This window comes from Ochlerotatus camptorhynchus, unplaced genomic scaffold (assembly GCF_037179485.1).
Source record: "Ochlerotatus camptorhynchus isolate MF236.1 unplaced genomic scaffold, CSIRO-AGI_Acam_v1.1 ptg000074l, whole genome shotgun sequence".
Taxonomy (NCBI): Eukaryota; Metazoa; Arthropoda; class Insecta; order Diptera; family Culicidae; genus Ochlerotatus; species Ochlerotatus camptorhynchus.
In genome coordinates, this window is record NW_027040564.1 from 1,064,583 (window position 1) to 1,085,196 (window position 20,614).

Consider the following 20,614-nt stretch of genomic DNA (forward strand, 5'->3'; position numbering starts at 1 on the left):
CGGAATCCACCTTTGACATAAAAGATGAGACGTAAGTGCTCCGAGACTGAAAAGTTCGTTGCTCGACGAAAAGTACGTTTGATTGAGCTTTATTTCGCGTCTGTTATGACTCAAATTTATGTCAAATTTGACGCTCGTATATGTCACTCTCAGAACACCTAAATTTACATGAATTTTTCTAAGTGTGTAAGCTACACGGTAAAAAGTTGTCATATCTAATCCAAATGCTCTTGCACTTGACTTTGTCTATCATGCAACACTACGAATCGAAGTGATTTATCATTGATTTTCAAGTGATTCGCGTTTTGAAACAAAGTGATTTGTCGTTGAAAAATATGTACTGTATAACACCTTTAAATCAAAATAATTATCATTTGAATTGGCACCACTGTTTTCATTACTCTACACTACAACATTACTCGCGAAGGTGGTAAGTCAACAACAAATGAAATCAAATGAAAGGAGCGATAATTCTTCATTTCATCCCGAAATAATTTGCATTCTAGAGCGTGAGTATTATGAAATTGATGCTGTATTCAATAAAAGTGTATAATAGAATTTCTATTAAAAGACATTGTAAAACTTATCAAATTTATTGTTCAATGTCAATGTTCAATCTAAAATGAAGTGAAGTGCTGTTGATTTCATAGTGCTTCGATATGATCTCTTCCAAGGGATTTGCACATCGATTTGCAATGTTTGGCAAGTAGTACCGAATCATTAATTCAGCTCATTTCACACTTTCTGAAGCTCATGACCCTCTCACCACAGAACAGAAGGGGAAGTGCAAACAAATCGTTGAATCAAAAAGTGCTCGTTTTTCTGCTCAACGAGCGATGTGATGTGGTAGCGTTCCACATGGGCTTTCTATGTGCACTCACACTATCATAGCATGCTGCCTATCTTAACTGCAGGCCGAAGATGCCTTCTACCGCTAGGTGCGCTAGTGTTCGCAAATGACCAGTGGAGCCACTTTCTGATTCGAAGTTCCACTCCTGTGCTCTCACCCTAGCAGGCCTGGGGTCAATCCCAGGCGGCACCGCCGGGATTTTCTGAGGCATAAAATCTCTGATCACGCCTTTCTTCGGGGGAAGTAAAGCCGTTGGTCCCCGGTTCATGAGTTGATGGGTCGATAGGTAGGGCCCAGGTGCAGGAGCTGCCCCCTGGCGTCAGTTGCATTGGTACTCAGTACGGAAAACAAGATCGACGGAAAACAAATCAAGGAAAAAAAAGCTCATGACCAGGGCATAGTGTGTTATTGTGCTTGCCGCACAATACACAAATTCATGCATTGGTTGGGACAGTTAATAACTCTGGAACAGTTTCAAGAACATTAAGTTGAGAGCAGGTGAAAGCTCGAACAAGTGCGTCAAAGCCAGTTAGAAGAAACAAATCCGTAGAATATTGCAAACCAATTGTAAACATATACTCAGGGTCCGTACACAAATAATGCTCTTTAGCTCTCTACTGCGAAGAGATAAAAGGTTAGTGTATTTAGCAAACTTGTTTGTATTAACAACTTTACTTGAAACATCTTCTTTCTAACTATCGTCAAAGACGGGGCCATCAATGTCAATAATCATCTCTGAAGATAGTGTGTAGGGGAATTGTAACAGTTATGGTAGTAGTGGTCCTTTAATTGGTCACACGTTTAAAACGATGGGAAAATTCATTTTGAACATTACTTAGGCAATTGGTAATTGCTTATGGATTTTACCATAGGAGTAAAGAGCTACAGGTTCGCCGTCAACGCCAATAAGGGGAGCACTAGTGACATAACTGATGCACTTCCTCTACCTAAACCTAAAAGTTTTGGCATAATTCCACACGATCACATTTCAAGCTAAACATTGCATTGGGTCCTAAGCAGGGTTGCTTCAACTCACTGGCTATAAAAAACTGTTTTTCGGAATTATGAAACCATTAGATGTTGTATTGATAATTAATACTTGTAAGATACAAGAAGAGGTTATAAAGTATGTGTTTGACACGTCACAATAAGCGATTTTACAATTCGTGACCGCTCACTCTGAGTGAACGCTCATGAATCATAAAATGGCTGATGGCGACGCTCTGAAAGCGAAATTGAAAGGTTTTATGAGTCAAACACATAGCTTACAACCTTTTCTTCTAACTTGCAAGTACTAATTATCATTACAACGTCTAATGAGATCATATTTCCAAAAAAACAATGTTTTATAGCAAGTGAGTGGAAAAAACCCTGGTCCTAAAGGCCGTTTAGACTATCTGATTTCTTGGTCTGATTTTGACCGCCGCCATAATGAAAAATCTGCTCAAATTTACTTTCGACACACTTTGCAAGCAGTGTGAACACCAGCAAACAGGGGTTTTGCTGGTGTTCACACTGCTTGCACATGTCGAAAGAGAACTGTCGATTCAAATTTCAAAACAAAACTGTATCAGGAATCAAAAGTAAATGCTTTCATAATGAATTATCGGAAAATTACTCTAGCTTTGGCAGGCGTATTTGATTTTATTATTTTAAATAAAATGAGCAGAAGACGGCGAACTTTGTGCAGTAGGAAATGGTTGCTCACGAGGAACACCAGCACGGATCTGGATCATCTTGTCCTTCAAGAGCTGCGATATGAAGATGAAAATAGATTTCAAAACTTCACCAGGATGTAGATACCAACTTTCGACAAGTTAGTGGGAAAAGTTCTCTATAGATCTACATGATTCCTTGAGTTCTGAACATTTCTGTTAAGAACTCAATTTTGCATATTTCTTTGAAGACTTTGGACGTCCCTGAAGTTTTGTTGCTTTTCTCCGGTAAAATATCTGCAAATTTCTCGGTAGTTCTACAGATGTCATTTAAATTCTGTGTGGTCTTCAGAAGATCTGCAAATTTTCCTAAAAATCTACAAAGTTCTTTAATCCCTGAACATTTAAGATCCTTAAAGATCAACAATTATCTCTGATGTTTTCAAAATTTCTAATAATGTACAAACTTTTTTTTTCCTTTTGGTATGTTTTTTCCGTCGATCTTGTTTTCCGTGCTGAGCACCAATGCTACCGACGTGCCAGGAAGGCAGCTCCCACACCTGGACCCTACCTATCGACCCATCAATTCATGAACCGGGGACCAACGGCTTTACTTCCCATCCGAAGGAAGGCGTGATCAGAGATGTTATGCTACAAACTTCTCGAAAGTTCTGTAATTTTCTCTGTAGATTTTCATGATTCAATTAATATCTGCAAATATCTCTGAACATCTACACAATTTCCTAAAGAATTAAAAGATTATCTAGAAATTTTTGAGGTTTCCGGAAGCTTTAGGAAGTTTTCTGAAATTTTACAAATTTTTCTGAAGTTGTGCAAATATCTCTAAAGATCAGCAAACTTACCTGAAGCTCTGTGAATTTATCTTCAAATCCAAGAACCGCAATAAAAATCTTTTAATTTTTTTTAAAACATTTCAGATTTTTCAGTAGATTTACGATATACCCTCTGAACTTTTCTAAAGTTTCTAAAATTTCATTCAAATTCTGTAAAGTTTTCTGAAGTACTGTTTTTCTGATCTAAAGATCTACGAACTGCCCTGAAGTTGGATAAATTTCTCATTAGATCTCCGAACTTTTCTAAAGTTCTATAAATTTATTCATGGATTCTTGGATTTCCATAAAGTTCTGCACATCTATCAAAAATTCTATGAAATTCCCCAAAACTCTACAAATTATTTGAAAATATTTGAACTTTGCTGAAGTTTAAAAATTTATCTGAAGGATTACGAATTTCTCTGAAGTTGTGTAAATACTTCTAAAGATCGGCGATCTTTCCCGAAGTTCTGTAAGTTTGCCTAAGGTTTTGCAATTTTTTTCTAAAAACGTACGAACTTTCTGACGTTCTACAGACTTCTCAGAAGTTCTTCAGATCTATCTATTTCCAACTTCCATGGAGTTCTGCAAAATCTTGGGCTTTTGTACAATGATACAATTTGAAAGGAACCGGGGCTAATCACAAATTATGTTCCCACGGTAACTGAAATAAACACGAGTGCTCACCGGTTGGTAGATCTGCAAACTTCTCTGAAGTTTTGTAACTTCCTCTGAAGATCTTCCCTGAAGATTTCCCTGAAGATCTTCTAAATTACCTTAAGTTCTCAAAATTTGTTGGAAAATATTTGAGCTTCCTTGAAGTTTTAAATGTGTCTCTGAAGATCTACAAATTTCTCTGAAATCGTATAAATATTTTTTTTAAATCGCCGACCTTCCCTGAAGTTCTGCAAATTTTACTGAAGATCCATCTGAGGTTCTAAAAATGTATCAGAAAATCTGCACACTTTCTTGAAGGTCTTAAAATTTTTCTGAAGATCTATGACCATTCTTCTGGGGCGCACCCCAGACACATCTAAATCTCAATTTAAGGTGGTTGAAAAATCTCACGCAAGCGAATCAATACACGACGAAACATCTTTTTTCATTTCTTGCTTCTAAAGCCATCTACTCATATCGCTTTCACATTTTTGCAGGAAATCTTTAAAGTCTTCATCAATCTTTTTTCTATCTGCTAAGCGTGAGCGTATCTCACAACAGCAAACAATTTTTTTCCAGCATCTTAGATAGAGTCGCCCTTTCGCCATTGTTGTGAGTTTTTCAGAAGTTCTGTAATTTTTTTTTAAAGTTCTGTAGCTATGTTCTGAAGATCTACGAACTTTTCTGATGTTAAATAATTTTTCAGTAGATCTCAGAACTTCTATGGAATATTTCACTGTAGATTCTTGGACTTTTCTGAAGCTATGCGAATTTTCCTGAAGATTTTATAAAATTTCGCTTATGGTTTTACAAATTGATCTGAATTTTTTTTAGCTTGCTTGAAGTTTTGATAATTTTTTTGAACATTTATCTTATGATCTTGTGATTTTTTTTATGAATTTCTGAAAATTTCTTTTAATTTCTGTAAAATTTTCTGAAGTTTTGTAGTTCTGTTCTACGAACTACCCTGAAGCTCAACAAATTTCTCAGTGGAGCTCCAAACCTCTCTGAAGCCCTAAAAAATTCTTAGTAGGCTTTAAGACCTGCTGTCTGGCATGCTTATTCTTATACAATACATGCTTCGTATTATATAAACACTGTTTTGTTGCCCATGCCATGATCAAAGCCATTACGGCATCTTTCGGCCAATCACACTGGAAATAAAAATCAGTCAAACCATACACATGACATTATTGAATAGTAAAATCGGCTGACCTTCCCGAATAAAAAAATACCATACCCGAACGATAACCCAAATAATTGAACTATTGCACAAGTTGTTTGGATGATACCCTGATCAAGTCGTTAAGCCATCAAAATACAAATCAAGCGTTCCGCTATATGAATCAATGAACCGCTATATCAAATCCGGAAATTTTAGAAAAAAAATCAATATTTTCACCTAACTTGCGGCTATTGCTGGATGAGTCGAATGAAAATTAAACGCAAACCTATTTCGTTCGACAAATCAAACGTCAAATCTAATCATCCTGTCGAAAAAGTGTGAACGCATCCAAACATTGCATCCGACAAAATTATCGAGCAGTTCGCTCGAATCAGAACGGAACATGGGAAATGAGTGAAAAGAACTTAATTTTGGGTAATTTTTCGGTTCCGTGTAAAGACATGCCAAGGTATTTTCAGTACACAGATTGATAAAAGAAGCTTTTATCTAGCATCTAATAGGGGAATTTACGTATTCTCGGCAACCTAAGCAGCGACCATCTTTCTATAACCTTTTTCTCTAAAGAACGCACACATATGCAGTATTGGTTTGTTTACAATCTTTTGCTGCCAGCTGCTCTAACAATTTCAGTCGAAGGAATTGTCAAACGCTTTTACAAAGCTCCAATCTTCTCTAGTGAGAGCGACTATTATAGGCAACATCTTTTTATTCGGCAACCTTTCTATTTGAGCTGCGTGTTAAACAGCTGTGTTTTCATCGGCAACTCGAAATCGTTAGCATTTTGTAGTGCGTGTGTTTCATTTCAAGAAAACTCTGTTAGATTGCTTTTTCTCAGTGGTAAAATATAATCAAATTGAAGCTGAAAGCCCACAGAATAGTTTAAATGCATTCAGCGAGGTTTTTTCATAAGAAAATCCAGTGAAATTAACGTTTCAATTTGGGTTGCCGAAAATAGTCTGCCATGCCGAAGCCGTCATTTCCCCTATTTAAAAAAAACACAACAAGAAACGGTTATGTGCTCAAGTTATTAATGAAAGAGAAAATCTACAAAGAGAATCGATCAATGTTACTTAGGACAGCTTGATTTGTCAAGATTTTTTTAGATATTATTGTCGTCAGATCCGTAAAATTGTGCTATTGAATGCTGTTTTTTCCATCACGGTGCATCATTTTTCAGGGCATCACTTGTTAAAAAATGAGCGCTCATGAAATATATTTACCTCACTGACGAAGACGTGAAAGTGCCTATAGTTTCAAAACGATTACATGGATACTGAAATTGAATAATGTTTCAAATTAGGCATATATTAAACCCATGGTTCTAGGCCGACCTTCGATCCATACGGCATTACAACTTAAAAAAAAAACATTTCCAACTGATTTTTGAATAAGAATGTTCGAATACTACTTTCAAAAGTTTAGCAAATATGTCCAATAACCTATTTAGGAGTAAATAGCACTTGCCTTTGGTTGGTCATAACACATATTAAATAGAGTAGATTGTCTAAATGTTCGTATGTAAAAAGCACCAATCAGCTGCTCTTAAATTATCAAACTGACTGCTACGCGGCTTCCTGAAAGCACCCTTCAATGTAACAATGTTAGATTCACATTAAAAATAAAATACAGCGCTTCTCCATGTGTTTCATGCAATCTTTTGTTTTTTTGTTTCTGATTCAGTGTCACTTATATACATGTTCCGTTTCTTAGGTGTAGATTTTTTTTGTTTTGTTGACTTTCTTTTTTTTGTAAAGCACTTTTTCAATCAACTACAAACACAAAAATCAAAATGTTTCGCCCTTTTAACGGTTATTTATAAACTAAAATGGGTAGGTTTAAATTTATTTTAGCAGGAAAGTTTAGTGGTAAGTAATACCAAAGAAAAACATACAGCTACATCAAAAAGTGTACGGGAAAACCAATACTAAGGGAGGTTTACTATAACTAAAAGCAACACCACACGACCGAGATTGGGGACAAGAAATTTACTGACGCAGTAATTCTAACTAAACCTAAAAGGGAGATGAACCAAAGTGCACACAGGGTAAACAAATGCTGGGAGCAACCGAAAACATAAAAAGTAGTTTTTATTAAAGAGCAACACTAGTGAAAACTCAAAACCGAAAATAATGGTGTGTTAACCATTCGACACTTTTCGCTTTGCCGGATAAGCCCATTTCGAGGAGATTTCGACTGGTTGTCAGAGTTGTTGATTTTATCTGTTCTTTTTTTATATACATAAAGTGATATTAGTTATAAGAGAGCATTTGCAGCGTTATTCAAACTATTCGAAACAATTCAATCAAAAAATTGTTTCGAAACGGCACACTGTCCGGTTGAGTGAACTGATTGGTGTATGAATATCATACGCTAAACGTTAACGATTTCCGATTTAACTCTGGTTAAATTTAATCAACATGCTGTACAAATTACTTGTTAAAGGTGAATACGATTTTTGTTTATACGGTTGGATTAAAACGCGGAAACGTACAAAAAAGTTCTACTATTAAATTCAATAAGGTGCACGTTCTTGCTTTATCATTTAATTTTGCCTTACCCGCTTTTTCGATTTAAAATGGAAGAATTTCTCTAAAAAAATAGCTCGAAGATTGATTTAGCTAGCTTTTATCTCGATTTGTTTAAATAGGTTTTAAATTTTACTTTAAGTATCGGTAGAAAAATTACATTCCCTTCTGGCATCTTTAAACAGCATCCTTCGTTTAAAATAACATTCTGATCTCTTCACTAATATCACCAAATTAAGGATTGTTTACGGATAAAGTTTGAAGTATTTTTCCTTTCGCTTCGTTTAAACGTTAGTATTCAGTTTCTTGTTTTTTTTTTTGGTATAAACAACGAGTTTAGTTTTGATATCGACTTGTCCTTGTTGGTTTAGTAAATTCAATATTTATCTATAATTAGTGTTTATTAAAATCGTTAATATAATTTCAATACTAGTAATATAATTACGTCGCTTATAAGATAATTGGCACAAAATCACAACTTTTATATAAAATATTGTTTTTGTATTAGATTTTCTTTCACCTTGGCTATGTCGTTCGTTTAAAATATGGTACAGCTAATCGCTTTTTTTTTCTCTCGTTTCGGTTGGAATGCGAAACGCAAATGGAAATCATAACATGCCTCTAACAGTCAGGTGTCTTTCGCAGTGTTTGCTACGGCTGTCCGCCTCGAGCAGTGTCAGTAACTAAGTAAAAACGTATTTAATCAAAACCTTTACTAAGTCCACCTGAAGGTTAAGTGGTAAAACACACCCGCAGTGGTTGGGAGTCTGTGTGTGTTTCTTTCTTTCTACGCTACGTGGTTAACGTTCACCTCTATAACACCTGTATTGGTTTGGTATTGTTGTTCGTTTTATTTTCACCTATACGTTAAGCGAAAGGCAGTTGCCTTTCGTGTTTTGTTCACTATAAATGTTGTATATTTTCTGTCTGAGTAATTGTTTGTATTTGCTGTTTGTTGTTCTATATGTATATTTCATTGACTAGCTGTTTTCTGCTCTACTGTTGTTAAAATGTTCATATAAGACATTCATACATGCGGTTGGTTTTTGGTTGGTTAATTCGTGTACTGTATAAATGTGTTATGGTATGTATATCATGTCTACGCTCTATGAGTATTGTTTATTGATCTGTTCTATGTCTGTTTACGTGTCTCTATGGTTCTTAACTCGCGCCCTATAGCGTTTTTTTTAATTTAGTTTTATAGTTATTGAATCGTATACATTATATGGATTTATTGGGTGTATTTTAAGATAAAGATTAGACGTGTTCACTTTTTCGAACAAGTCCCAGATTCAATCGGTCATCCTCACATCTTTATTGAGGGTCTAAAAGAAGCCAATTTGCTTGGGATTTGGGTGTATCAAATAAAATAGTTGTTTTTCAGGGTTGTGATTCATGATTTACTCTGTATTTCTATCATACAACAACTTCAATTGAACCATTGCTTAGGGTAAATTTTCAATCAACAGCTTCAAATCTGATGAAGAACTCCAACACGAACCCTGTTAACGAAACAATTTTAGCTGCAGATCAGCTTATACAGACAAAAAATAGCTGCATAAGGCAATTTTGCCTGTATAAGCTAGTCTGCTACTACGGAGATGAACTAGTCTACGGCTAAAAGTCTCCTAGATAAAGAATAAAAAAAAGCTAGTCTGCAGCTAAAATTGTTAGTTGGGTCACTCGCGAGTTTGAAATGTGTCAAGCGTAGCATTTTTCTGAGCAGTAGAATTCCTACTCCTAAATCATCCCACTGAGCCTCCCAGCTTGTGAGCGAAGAAGGATAAAACGGGAATTAGGTTTGTTGCCAGTGTTACCACATTTTCATCTGTAATGGAAGTTGCAAAAATCTTTTTCATCTGTACTATTTCTGAAAAGATCTGTACCAAAATCTGTACCATTATTTTTTTTTTATTAAAAAAATTCAATTTCTTTTTTAAATATTGTAACAAGGGCTTTAAATGACGCGTTAGTTCTCATTTCGGTGATGTTTATACATTGTCTTTGAAAACTTCGGCTGCATACTCTCAGTAAGTACCAAATTTGAACTACCATCCCACCGATTGATCAAATTTTTAGAATTCAGGATTCCGTTGATTGTGTCGTTGTTAAGCCGATTTCGAAGTTTTGTTTTATTGTTGTTACATTGGGAAAAAAAAATTCGATCTACGGTTGCTGAGGGGTGAGGCATTATAAGAATACTATACACAAGACGTGGAAATGCTGGAAATGCATGAGAACCGTCTATTCTTTTCAAACCTGCGATGTTTGTCCACCAACTATCAACTTATCTCTTCAACTGTTATTTCTTTACAAAGCAATTTAATTTTCAAGGCACGGAATTCGTTTTGCAACGCTTGCAAATCTCCATCATATAAACCTGGAAACGCGTCCAGTGCCATAATGATTCCTGTCAAATTGGAAAAGATTCAAGGATTCAACATTGCAGCAGCCTTAAGGATCGGAACATTGAAATCGAACCGCTTTCGCATCTGCTTAACCAACTCCACGAAGAAACTGCGACAGATGTCCCTGAAAATGTTTTGCTTTTCTCCGTCCATTGATTTAATTGCATTTTCAGCTGCAAACCCAATATTAACATCATTTCCACTTTTCAGATGTTTTTCAAAATTGGCTGCATTTTCCCAGGATATTATTTGTAAGCTTCATAGCAGACATTAGTAAGAATCGTCCGATAAAAGTCTGTCAGTTCTTCATGCAGCATCGTGAATTCGGGCTTTTCAGAGTGGAACAAGAGATTCAGTCTATTAATCTGGGGCGAAATATACTCCAAAAAGAGCAACAGATTCTCTGAGTCAATTAAATTGATTCGTTAAGTTGGTATGATTGGCCGTGTTGTTCATTCATGCACAGGGTGCACCAAGGGGTGCATCTCAAGTGGCTTCATGTAATGATATTTTTAATAATATTAAGCACCGCTTGAAAACATCCGAGATTCAATATTATAATTTCAGCCATCTAAAAAATCTGTACCAATCTGTACTTTGTCACAATAATCTCTAATCTGTACGGTACAGAATCTGTACCAAAAATTAGCAAAAAATCTGTACCTTTCCAGATAAATCTGTACATGTGGCAACACTGTTTGTTGCCCTTAATTTTCGTGTTTTCTTTTACATGCTCTTACTCTCACCCTGGGTGAACTCTGAGCTTCTTGCCTCGAACAAAACAGTCATCTGGAGCCTCCAAAAGCGCACCTCTCCTCAAATTCGAATAGGAAGAGGAGACAACTGGCTTCTTACTCTTTTATCTCTATCTCTATCTCTATTTATATATATCTGTATCTCTATCTTACGCACTTCAAATCGGCCAATCACGAGCTGGTTCGCGTTTGACAGAAAAGTGGTTCGTTTTCGCCCCTGATTTGTCTCCTCTTCCTCTTAGGTCAAATCATCCTCTCGTTTGAGTTCACTCTCCCTCTCTCTTGAGGAGTTGTTGTTCACTCACTTGAGGCGAGGGCTACCTAAACTCAAGATTGGAGTATGTATATATAGGTGGCACAGTACTCACGATCTGCTAGTGTTGGTGAGTTATTTACTGTTAATGCTCATGAAAAGTTCACTATTTTGCCAAAAACAATGCCAAAACAAACAAAAATTTAGGCCGATTACGACAGATTTGGACCTGTTTCATACGACCAAAAGGTGTATGCTGGTCAAAAATACCTTCCCAAACTGATTTCTTACGCAAGTGATCTATCTTTGATGCGAATTTCGCGAATAAACACGAGGAGCATTCCTTGTTGCAAAACTTGCCATACACAATGGCCATGAGTTCATTTTAGAAAAAATAACAGAAATGACACTTCTTCCTTGAGTGCCACCTTTGTATAAGGTGCCTAGGCCTAAACTCGCAGTTTGAGGAGTTTCATAAAGCCTGCCTGTTACATTATTGCATCAACTTATTGTATGGTCGATTTGAACAATCTGAACACCTTGTAAAACCTGGGATGAATGACCATTTTGCAGACATGTTCATCACGTCACTTTGAAATCAAAGGTGCCAATTGGCGTATCAAAGAATTATTTCTGAAGAGATTGCTCGAATGACCAATAGACCAAATTTCAAACGCTTACAGCCCAGGAATGTTATTTGCTTGTACAATTTGTACTGTGCACAAATAGGTGATTTAATCAGTGTACTCCAAGAGGAGTGCAGCCACTCTTTCCTGTACTCATCCGTACACATAGAGAAGCCGTACGTCGACTTAAAGAGTAACAGTAATGCAGAGGAGACGACAAAAAGATTTCACACACGGCCGATGAGACTAAATCAGAGAGAGAGAGAGAGCAACATTTCACTTCTACTAAAATGGGATTAGAAAAGTGAAATTCCAACTTCACTCAGTTTTCAATACCATGCACTCTTCTCCGCTTTGCTTCGACTTTCTTTTCTAAAACTAAAGACGGCTCGGATGACCTCCTCAATATTAAAAAAATCTGAGGAAACCACATTTTATTCCTCTCTAAAGCGAATCCCACACGTATCAATATGTTGACGCAAAGGGGAATTATTGACAATAATATTGATGATGTGAGTGCAGAAATATTGTCAATACCGATGTATTGACGTCAATATTGAATTATTGTCAATAAAAGCAATCGCACTTAAGAAACTTTTTGGCTTGTTGAATCCGTTGATGCAATGATTCAAGGAATGCATGCATCTTATTTACTGGTTAGGTACGTGCTTCTGGAACCCAGAGTCCTTCGTTCGAATCCGGGTTGTTTCTTTTTTTTATTTGTATGCTAATTTTCTATGTCATTTGCCATCTGTTGCAAATTCAAAAGCTTCTCATTTAAAGAGCATATTGAGGAAAGTAATTTTATTTAAGCGCACCACTCTTTATCTGTTTCGTTTTGTGTTTTCATAATGCAGTGCAATCCTCCTCCTCAATATGATAAGCTGTAGTTAGCTCTTTGCACTCAATTTGTGAGGAAACAACAAGCCTGGCCTTGCGTACTTTGAGAAGTGAAGCGAAACGTTGAACATCAAAACCCAAGCATTCGAGTCTCTATGTGATCATAGCTATGGTAGCTTCTGGAGTCAGAGACATTCGCGAATTCCAAATGGCTGATCTACATTTGAGATGGTGGATTTCAATCGGACTCCAATTTCCTTATAACGGCATCCGGATAGTGAATACGCAACAGAATCCATGCAATAAGGCTATCCATGGAATGCCCTCCTTGGCTCCACCGAGTAGAAGTTGATAAACGATGTCTGTCACTTTATTGATGTCCAACATGGTGTACCCTTGAATATGGGCGTTATCTGGACAGCGAATACGTATCAGAATCCATAGAATTTGGTTATCTCTGGCAATTACTTCCGTGAGAGTAGAGTATCCACACATAATTCATGCATTGAAAATTGTCTATTAACAACTGTGGACGTTGAAGCAGCATAATGTTGAGAAAAGATGAAAGCTCATGTTAGAGCATCAAAGCCTGGTAGAAGATGGGTATCAGAGCAATTCCACGTCAAATGACGAATCGGAAAAACTCGACCCTCTCCGATTTGCAAGACACTTTGCATAATTGTTTGTGCGAGTCATTGCTAGCGCAACATCGATATCTGAACCCTGCATTACACCTCAACAACGAAAAAGACATAAGTAGACACCACAAATCGATGTCTTCCGCCATTTTGAAATTCAGATTCAAATTACTCCCCAGTGCTCTTTCGATCTATATTAAGGTATGTACAACTGTGCCAGAATAGTTTAGTTCCGTCCCTCATGCATTTTCCTATACAAACTTTAAAGATCTTGCGTAACTCCAGATCGAAAGAACAGTGGGGAGCAGGGAGTTGCACAGCTGACCCACCTTAATGCCCATAATGCATGGGTTATGATGCTTATTCGCTGCTCGGAGGCTGCGTCCGTTTGTCAAGCTCCACTATCTTGAATTCTACTTGCCGAGCTCATTCCGATGATATCCATACTGCATTGATTCAGATGTGGGTTCGTTGTCGTGTGGCCGAAATCTTGGATTTTAAATCCAATATCTTAATAAGATGTGACATCCTGGATGCCGGATAGTTTCTGATTACAGAAATTACCATAGCACAAGTCAGTAAAATGGAACTTATTTGAAATGTAAAGGGCACAACAATTACTCAAAGAGCAAAGGATGGGTTTACACTTTCTTACTTGGTTCTGTTCCGCCAAGAGAAAAAATTGAAAAAAGTCAAAAGCAGGCGTGAGACGTGCATTCCATCCCTGAGAATTAGTCTGCGTAGAAGGGTGGCACACAACTTACAACCGGTTGTTGGAACAAACTTGACTATTTTGACTATTGCACGATATTCATTCTTCTAGATTCTATCTGGACCACACTTTAGACCCCGGCACAACTAACCAGTAACATTATTACGTGTTCTTCAACAGATGTTAAGCTGTAGATTGAAAATTTTCAAGTTTATTAATACGCTGTCTTCGGAGAATTTGTCGGCTGCTTGAACATGAATCACAACTCTGATAAACAAAGGCTCGATGACTTCGCAAAAACTCCCAATAAAGTTGTAAGAGTGTCCCACTGAATCTGACACTTAAAAAAAAGTGTGAACAGGTCTAATAACTATTAACACAACTGAGTGCGGTGTAATTTCAAATCAGTTAATATAATCCATCATTCGGTAATCAGCCAAGAGTACTAAAATGAGACGGTCTTACTTGTTGTATGAGTTCTAAAGACTAATTACAGAAATTCAGATGAATGAACTTATATTTTAAAGAATTACTTGATTAAGATTTTTTCGAAATGCCCCGCTATTTCGCAGAAATCATTTCTAGGGCTAAGTGGTCGTTAGCGAATCTCAGTGAATTTAACACTGGTCTGAAAAGTGTGTTAGCATGTCACCATCATTCTCGTTCAATTTGAGAGAACAATTTGGACGAACAGAAAGAAAGTAAACATCCCAAAACAATGTGACTATAAATTAAGTCCTGGACGCTTGAAAACGTGTCGAAGTCTTAGAATCATAGAAATTTGGCTAAGCTCCGAGTCGTGACTTTCATTCTCAAGTCGCAAAATCAAGAATTCAGTGCCAACATTTCAAAGGGGCGTAATTGCATTTGTAAACAATGGCTTTAGCCGTCGATTTATCGCGAATAGAAACTCACTCATGAAAAATAATGATACCAGCAGGTAGAGGAATGTTTGCTCTACCAACTAGCATTGTAATTTTGGAGAGGTAAGATTTCATTCGCGAGTCGCTAAAGTCATTGTTTACAAAAGCAATTACGCCCCTTTGAAATGGTGGTGCTCATTTTTTTAAATTTCCGAATTCTCACAAACTTATCTTAGTATTTGAGTATCCAGAATCCAATTTATTTCTTAATTCGGAAAAATCTCAAACATTTTCCACGCCCTCTTGACCGACTGGATCGATCGTAATATACTCCACAATATCAGAATTAGGAAGACCTGCACTTGGAAATCTAACTCGGAAAGCAAGTTCACGTGACGGAATCCATCTTTGACATAAAGGATGAGACCTAAACAAACATGTCATGTCAAATTAAGTGCTCCGAGACTGAAAAGTTCGAAATTCCGTTTTATTGACCTTGAATTTCGCGTCTATTATGATTCAATTGTATGTCAAAATTGACGCTCGTATATGTCAGTCTCAGAGCACCTAAATTTACATTATATTTTCTAAGTGTGTAGGATATTATTGCGACAATTATAGTGGTAAGCTCCAATCGGTATTATCCTCAGATTAAATCCCAATCAATAATGTTCGATTGCTTTGATGTCGACATCAGAGTTAATCAACACGACTCTTAACAAACATTTTGCAGATCATCCAAACTGGGTCGTTTTTAAAAGTTAATCCGAGTTAGAGCTTGCAGCCATTAGATAATTAACCATATAGTTGAGCAGTTTTTGGCCGATCTTCTACCAATGATTTTCTAGAAAATGAGTCAATACATTTCGGACTTTATATGCCATTCATACATGAAACCCATTTTTTCGAAGTTCCCATTGCGATATCGATACTCGGCGCGATACCATTTTTGAATCCAGAATGGCGGCCTTCTGTTTCCAAAAAAAAAACATGTTAGATACCATTTGGCTGGTTGTTGGACAAAAGGTCGAAAGATAAAAGGTCGAAAGGAGTAAAGGTCAAATTGAACTTAGAGGAACAAAAGGTCGAATGAACAAAGGTCGAATGGACAGAAGGTTGAAATGGAAATTCTTCTTTAAATGATGAGCAGTTTTTTTTTTGAAAATTAAGATAACAAATAGTTACCGTGCGTATCACGACAATTTAAGAGACAAATAACTGCCTTTCATTCCTTCTATATGAGTAGTTATTTGGGAGTATTTTTTTTTAAAGTTCTTTTAAACTCTGATCGAAAATTTTCTTAATAATATTTTGTAAATTGGTTTTTGGAACTATTGTACAGTTCGACTTTTAGTCCATTAGACCTTGTGAGCATTTAGACCTTTTGTCCATTTTAACCTATTGTCCATTCGGCCTTCCGTCCCTCTAATTTAAATTCGAACTTTTGTCCATTCGACCTTTTGTCGCTCTAGGTTCAATTCGAACCTTATCCACTCGACTCCCTTCGACCTTTTGTCTTTAGACTTTTTGTCATAGATTCCCATTGGGTATATGAGCAGCTCCAAGGAAAGTAGCGACATTTTCCGATTTGTATTAAACTTTGCGTAATTGTTTGCTATGGCCAATGATTCACATATTTGCTAAAATTGCGTCATTTTAGATATTGTAAAATTTCCAAAATGGCGCCCTTGAAAATGTGAATCGTTGTCCATAACCAACAGTTATGCAAACTTTCATGCAAATCGGAGAAGGTTGAGTTTTTCCGATTGGTCATTTGGCGTGGAAATGCTCATATTCACAATAGAGAACACGACTTCTGGTTTCCGGTAAAGTTCCAGACATCTAATAATATTGGTATTTTCAGAAAAGTCAGTGTGGAAGCAATGTCAGGTATCTGATACTTAGATTCCATAATGGTGTCGGACATAGATTTCCGAGCTCTACTTGTCGTCTCCGTTCCTAAAAATTTTGGTGCCGTTAATATTATATTGGTTATTTATTACCCACATTGTAGAGTATGTAACACTTATTCGCACCTGGAGTTACCATATTGGATTCCTTAAAAAGGCATTGGACATTGATTTATTGAATCCATTTGTCACCCCGTTAAAAAATACCTTTTGCGGAAATTGGAAGTCACCTTATTTTCGGCCTCTGTACGAAGTCACAGCTCTAGAAATACCAATATTTTATAGGGTGTCCCAAACTTTCAACACTGTGTGTTGTTGTTTACATATTCTTCAACAAGTCGGTATGCCCAAAGGGCATTTTTTGTTAAAAATAGTCAAATGCGAGACATTTTTTCCTGTCACAGACATCCCCAACTTATCACTTAGGAATTGGCGAAAGTGGATAAAGTAAGTGTCAAAGCAGCCCGAACCACCATCAAGAAGTCTTATGCGTATATTTCCTTCCAGGACACACCAACTTCTGGCCGAAAAGAGGAACCTGTGGACCGAAAGATCATTCACACTTTTTCTAATTGAAGAGTGCCTTTGTTCGAGATTTGGCTAAAAACTGGGGACACCGATGAGTAACGTCCATCGTGTTAAGACAAGAAATAGACTAAAAACGTTCAAGAAACAGAAGAATCCGAAACGGAGTCAAAAACAGGCCGCATCCGACATACCGAAAAGGCTCGGTAGAATCTCAAAAAATCATAAATGCCCAAAAATATGAATAGGGGAGAATGGTATACAACGCACCCCCTGGGCAGAACGCATCAGCTGACTTTCATTTGTGTTTTTCATGGCTTTTAAGTAACTTTTTTGTTGTCTTATCAAGCAGCACTTCTAGCATAGCATCTGAACTCAAAATCCTGCATGATAAATCCTAGAATTGGATTTAAAATTCCAAGAAAAACTCAAAATAAAACGAAAAAGTGCGTCTTACCCCGGGGGTGCGTTATGTACTGTTCTCCCCTACTCCTAGCTGTTTGGACACCCGGCATATAAAAACAATTTTAGCTGTGGCCAATGATCATCTCCAAAACGATTCATATAGGCGAATTAAATATTAAAATCTTAAAAAACGTCACAAATTGGCCAAAATCATCGAAAAAGACCCTGTGCAAAAGATTTTGGACAGCGTTAAGTCTAAAGACTGGTCATTGGCGTAAGATTAAGAAAATTGCGGGATTAATTCATACAATTGCAAGAGTACCACTACAAAAAACATGTACATACATGCAATTATTTACACTGGCACTGATCTCGCATGCAGCAGACATGTAGATTCATTTTGAATTTTGTCCATTAACCCGTTAACGCCCAAGTCGTTGTTGACCTCCGGATAATGTGCGATTTTTCCAGGAATAACCCATGGATTATTCTCACAGTGTTGGGGAAATACCTATAAGCTGTGACACAGTTGCTCCACATATGCTAATACAACTCACCAGCTACAATTCTCACCAAACTGTGGTGAGTTTGAGTTTCACGATTTTTGCTTTACACCCGAATGCGTCCCAAAACTTCCATCACTGCTGGAAGCAGTAACTTCGTGTCTGCCATGGGTGAAGACTAAAGAGAGATATCAAACTATACTCTCTCTTTTGAAAAAAAAAACGATGTGCAAAGGAATCATTTTTGTGTCGAGTCAACTCTCAGCTACGATTTTACATGTTGTGAATAGCTCGCAATTTGAAAGGAGCTTGTTAAAATCAATGTAAAGCATGATATTTTGTTCCAGTGTCACACGTGATATTGAGAGCGAAAAAATAACATTCTGCTAATCATTTTGAATTTTGAACACGGTCGCTTAGACGAACTCAAAATTATGTAGAATTTTACTTATTTTGTAAAAATTGGGGCTACTGCTGAGTAACCGTTACTCATGAATTTAGTAAATGTAACTTTAAAATTCTCTTTCTCTATCTCACTGAGTTTTTGTTTCCTCCTTTATTATCCACTCGGGGTGGGGCTGCTTAGTGCTTATCTCACATATTTTATGCTCTTCAGGCTTAGAACCAAATGACCCCTTGCTTGCATTTTTCTCACTGGAGGTTGTGGTATGGAAAAGTAGTTCCTTAAACGAACGCTCAATTTTAAAATATTCAAATATGTTCAAATATGTATGCGTAAAAGTGAAAAAGACGAGTAAGACACCCGGGAAACATAATCCTCTTGGCTGCTAAATTTGTTTTAAAAACATTTCCCATTACACTTATTGAATGCCTGAATCTGAAGAAGAAAGTAATCCAACTCAATCTCTAGCGGAATTTTGATTTTTCTTCTCGATTTGATTTTCCGTTACGAAACTCAATCACTGTTTTTTTTTTAAATATTATTGCAGAACGATACTGCCTGTTCATCGGGATCTATTATTCATTGTTTGTTTGATTACACTTATTACTTTTGATTTTGCTGCTACGAAGCTTGGTTTGCTTGAGTGTTTGTGTATGTGTGATTGTTTTTACTATAATTTTGTTTGTTATAAGTTTTGATTATTACTTTCTTTTAGTTACGGTATTTCACTGCTTTGTGTTCACTTCTTTCGTTTTACTGTTGTCGTCTAAGGTAGAACGGTTAAATGTTCTAATGTTTGGTTATGACATCTAGCAGTTGTTTTGATTTTTGTTTTCTCAAAAAAACAACTCATTAGACTTGCGACTACCGACACCTGAATATTGCTTTTGCTTCGCTAAGGATCACGCCACCACGATCGCGGGACTGTTGAACACAAATGGGTAACCGAGTTTAGACATGAATTTCATCGAGATCGAACGAGCCCTGCTTGTCGAAGCTGGCCTGGTGGAACAGTTTGGCTCGGGACGATTTCTTCCGCGCACGACTTTGCCGTGCGCGGGCTTTTTGTTATGGAGGTTTCATGTCCTGCTGCATGATGCACTCCATACAAGAAGCGTAGACTGGCTGGTGCTGCGGTGGAAGCGGTTGAGGCTTGCGGTGGTGGTGGTCATGATCGATCCGGGCATAGTGTAGGTTGGGATTTTGATCGTAGTCTAGTAAGGTGGAGCTATCGACCGAGCGGGACGGCGTTAGGCGGTACGTTCGCTGAGGGGAGGAACTGCGGCTGTGACTTTTGGGGATGGGCATGGGACCTCGGTTGTGGTATCGTTCCGGAGACGGGACCCGACTATAGAACCGTTGAGGAGAGACTCCGCTGCTGCGACTACTGCGACGTTGCGGTGATTGGGCTCGGGAATGTCGCTGCGGGGAAGGACCACGGCTGAAGCTTTGCTGAGGTGATAGACCGTAGCCGAAGTATTGTTGGGGAGGGGATTGGGCTCTATAGTAGCCACGTTGCGGGGACGGAGCACGACTGTAGTTCCGTTGTGGAGATGGGCCGCGACTGTAGTTGCGTTGGGGAGAAGTGTTTCGGCTGTAGTTGCGCTGGGGGGAAGTTCCTCGGCTGTAGTTGCGTTGAGGAGAAGGACCACGACTGAAGGAAGCTTGCGGGGAGATTCCCTTGAATGAGGCCTGCGGAGATAGCGACAGGCCCCGAGTTAGAGAAGCTTGAGGAGAAAGGCCACGGGCATGATAGCGGCTAGGTGAGGGATCTCGGCTGTAACCATTGGCGGGCGAGCTGCTACGACTGATTGATTTGCTACGTTCCGCGGAAAGACTGTACCGTTTCTTACTCTCTACAGAAGACGTATCAAAACTAGTGTTGGGTGAGTAGCCGCAGGTCTCGTAGTCGTTGAGTGACTTCTTACGTTCTGTGCTTCCAACTGAAGCGCTTCGCTTAGCTCGCCGATGTCGCTCTTCTTTAGTGTTTTGGTAGATGTGTGGGTAGTCTTTTTCTACACCGAGATACTCGTTGGACATTGATAGGTAGCGGTTTGACGATTGATA

At 37.7% G+C, this 20,614-nt stretch overlaps 1 protein-coding gene across 7 annotated transcripts in view; it reads right to left on the bottom strand.

Annotated features, from left to right (window-relative positions):
- Positions 1-20,614, bottom strand: part of sif (still life) — a 186,113-nt gene that overhangs the window by 9,486 nt on the left and 156,013 nt on the right. The gene's annotated exons all lie outside the window — the stretch shown is intronic.